The sequence below is a fragment of the Setaria italica genome, chromosome VII, assembly GCF_000263155.2.
Source record: "Setaria italica strain Yugu1 chromosome VII, Setaria_italica_v2.0, whole genome shotgun sequence".
NCBI classification, from domain to species: Eukaryota; Viridiplantae; Streptophyta; class Magnoliopsida; order Poales; family Poaceae; genus Setaria; species Setaria italica.
The window spans coordinates 15,201,931-15,205,764 of record NC_028456.1 but is presented as its reverse complement, the minus strand read 5'-3'; positions in this window follow the sequence as shown (position 1 = coordinate 15,205,764).

The window sequence follows — 3,834 nt, the reverse complement described above, 5'->3', positions numbered from 1 at the left end:
GGATCAATTAACAGGGAAGTCCGAATGCAAGGACGATGTGTTGAGGATTTATTATGAAGATTGCCTGCAGCTTCTGAAAGAATTCAAATCGGCAGTTATTGAGCACATCCCAAGGAATCACAACGAGGATGCCAACAAGCTCGCCCAACACGCATCTGGGTATCGGCCGATTCAAGGCGCTATGGCTCTAGAGCTCGCGGCCGATGACTGGCAAAAAGAGATTGCCGATTACCTGAAAAATCCATCTAAGAAAATGGATCGGCGGGTGCGTTTCCATGCTACCAAATACGTGTTACTGGAAGACGACTTGTTCTACCGAACAATTGATGGCGTCCTACTCAAGTGTCTAGGAAGGGAGGAGGCTAAGACTCTGATGGGAGAAATCCATGAAGGAGTGTGTGGAGCCCACCAATCGGCACATAAGATGAAATGGATGATTAGGAATAATGGGTATTACTGGCCGACGATCCTCGAAGATTGCTTTAAGTATTATAAAGGATGCCAGGACTGTCAGAAATACGGGAATGTCCAACGTGCGCCCGCATCGGCCATGAATCCCATTATCAAGCCATGGCCGTTCAGAGGTTGGGGAATAGACCTCATCGGCCAAATTTATCCTCCGTCAAGCAAAGGGCACAAGTTCATTCTGGTGGCCACTGATTATTTCACCAAATGGGTGGAGGCAATTCCGTTAAGGGCCGTAACATCGGCTGCTATGGTTGACTTCGTGAGAGACCATATCGTCTACCGTTTCGGCATCCCCCAGACTATCACAACCGATCAAGGGATGATGTTTACATCGGGAGAATTCGAGGAGTTCATGGCTGATATGGGAATCAAATTGTTAAACTCCTCTCCGTATTATGCCCAAGCAAACAACCAGGCCGAATCTTCCAACAAAGGGATAATTAAGTTAATCAAGAGGAAGATAGAGGAGCAGCCGAAAAAATGGCATTTATGTCTGACCGAAGCTCTATGGCCATACAGGATGGCTTGCCATGGGGCCACCAAGATGTCCCCTTATCAGTTGGTGTACGGTCACGAGGCGGTACTACCATGGGAATTGAGAGCAGGGTCGAGACGTACTTCGCTCCAGGACCAGTTAGCGGCCGACGACTACTCCTCACTCATGAAAAGGGAACTTGATGACTTGGCTAGCCAACGATTGAGAGCTTTGATAAGCATCGAAGAAAACAAGAAGAAAGTAGCCAGGTGGTATGATAAGAAGGTCAAAGTCAAACAATTCTCTCCAGGGGACCTGGTATGGAAGTTAGTGTTGCCGATCGGGTCAAAAGATCCTAAATTCGGTAAGTGGTCCCCTACGTGGGAAGGGCCGTATAAAATCGGCAGATGTGCTCCAGGAAACGCTTATATTCTAGAAACAATCGAAGGAGAAGAGTTTACTAGGGCTCTGAACGGAAGATACTTGAAAAGGTACTACCCTAGTATATGGGTCGGAGCATAAGGATCGACCACAATGAACAACACACAGCCGATACAAAAGGATTCGTCTAGAGAAAAAACGTAATCGTCCAAATCGGTCGATATATTTCATTCGGTACGGACGGTGGGTTACACGGCCGACAAGGTACAAGTCGCCCTTAGAACAAAAAAATAATTAATCATGCTTTTTCTTAAGCGCTCTCTCAGTCCGACCTAGTTCTATCAAAAGGCGGATGTACTGTTCTTCTATCTCTTTCACCGCAGCCTCCGCTTCGACTTGACGGGGGAGAGGGTGGCTCCGGTCCATTGCCGGGCGTGATGTTCCTGCTGCTGCATCTTCAAGGACGATTTGTTGAGGAAGTAGATGACTTCTGTCGGCTTGAGGTCGCCGGTGGTCGTTGCCACCCAAAAAATACCAGATCCGTCGGATGTCAGTAGGGACGTGCTCTTGGAGTTCGTCACGATGAGCCCTGATTAAGTCCTTGTCTTCTTGCGACAACGGTTCACCGGAATGCATGAGTTCGATGGCTCGTTCGAGTTCAGGGCTAAGGCGCCGTGGCTGTGGAAAGCAACGATATACATATAGCCATCAAAAAGGTGATTCCCTTCAGAAGATCTAAACTAAGAAAGAGAATGAAGGCAAAACTTTCACCTGATTAACAGAGGAAGAGGAAGAGGATGAAGAAGACATGACTAAAAGGTGCACCGACAAAAATAGGGCCGAGCTAGGCAGGTACTCTCGGAAAGGGGACCTAGGCTGGCGTTTATAAGAAAGGAAGGCGTGGATGTTTGGTAAGACGCGTCCCATCGGAAGTGAAAAAGGTAATAAATAAAGGGGGCGCGGTGAAGGATGGTCAAAGGGGTCATTAAATGTTCGTACAAGAACGGCCAGTACTTTTACAGGTCACTCAGAAGGGCATCGATAGCTACGATCGCTCGGCGCCGGATCTGATCGGCAGAGTCCAGGACCCGTTGGTCATCCTCTGCCGACCCGGGGACTTCTGACATATGGCGGTGGAGTTTGAGGGCTTCGTGAGCCAGATGCTGCCTCTCCCGTTTCAGATCGGCGATGACAGAAGGGAGTTCCTGAAGCCTCTTCTCTTCGGCATCTATTGCTTTGGTCACCTGCTCCATCTCCTTGGCAAGCTCTGCCCATCGGCGTTTGAGGCGGTGCCGACGATCCCCGGACGAGAGTCTTCCAGAAAGTGAATCCGTTGATGCACCTCTTGAGCTTGACGCTTGTACGTGTCTTCTTCCTCACGAGTCTTGGTCAACTTGGCACGGTCGGCCATATGGCGCAGGGCCCTAAAGACCGGAATCCTCATTGACTCAATATACACTGCCGGCGCCAAGGCCTCTTCCGCTTCTTCTGGTACTCGCCCGCTGACGTCACCAAAAAGTTGCCGAATCGGCGAGGCGTCTTCTACCAATCGGCCGATGTCTTCTTGAAGAAGGGATCGGATGCTTGCGAGTTTGGTACGGACGTCATCAGGGACGGAGCTCAAAGTGACCTGGCGAGAGGCGACTTGCTCGTCATCGGAGAGTGCGACCGCAAACGAGAAAAGGCTGTTGTTGGGGGTGTCCTGTTCCTGAAAAATAATGAGTCAGAAAGAAGAACAAGTCAGCCGATGATGATAGCAAATCGGCCGAGTAAGGGTGAAAAATCTCTTACCTCCTTGAAACGGATTTCTTCAAACTGCGTTTGGGAGGCCGTTATCCTCGATTCAGGGGCTGGTACCATTGGTTCGTCAGAAGTAGAAGGCTCCACCATGATTGGTGCTTTGCTCGGGCCAGCTTCCCGAAAGATGACCATTGGTTGTTTAGGTGGGGCGCTAAGCGTACCGGTGACCTGTGTCAAAAGATTGAATAAGAATATTATCCAAATACTAGAAGAATCGGTTGAAGAGTAGTATACCTCAGTAGATGGAAGCGTGGGCGTGTTGATGACCGATTGGGTTGCTGCCGATTGTTGTGAGTCCACAGAAGGGATTTGTGCAGTCTAAAATAAGATGAGTCAGTATAAGGATGGCAATCGGTAGGATCAGACAACAAGTTTACCTGCATAGCCTCCACTAGTAATGATGCAGCGGCCGCCCCAGCTTGCGTGACGACTTGAGTATCCACTTCTCCAGCAGCTGGAAGGGGCAAGGCGGCCGAAGTTTCTGCCGATGTGATCATAGGAGGATCGGCCGATTCTATACGAGCTCGTACTCGGCGACTGGTCTTCTTGGTAACCTTCTTCTGCGCCTGCTTCGATCGGCCGGCAATCACATCCACGGAAGGGGCATCGTAGCCGATAAGGGGGAAGATGTTGTATGGGTGATGGTCCTCTATCGGCCGCGCACTCCGACTGTGTGTTGGGGGAACACGGTTTTCAGACTGAAGCAACAG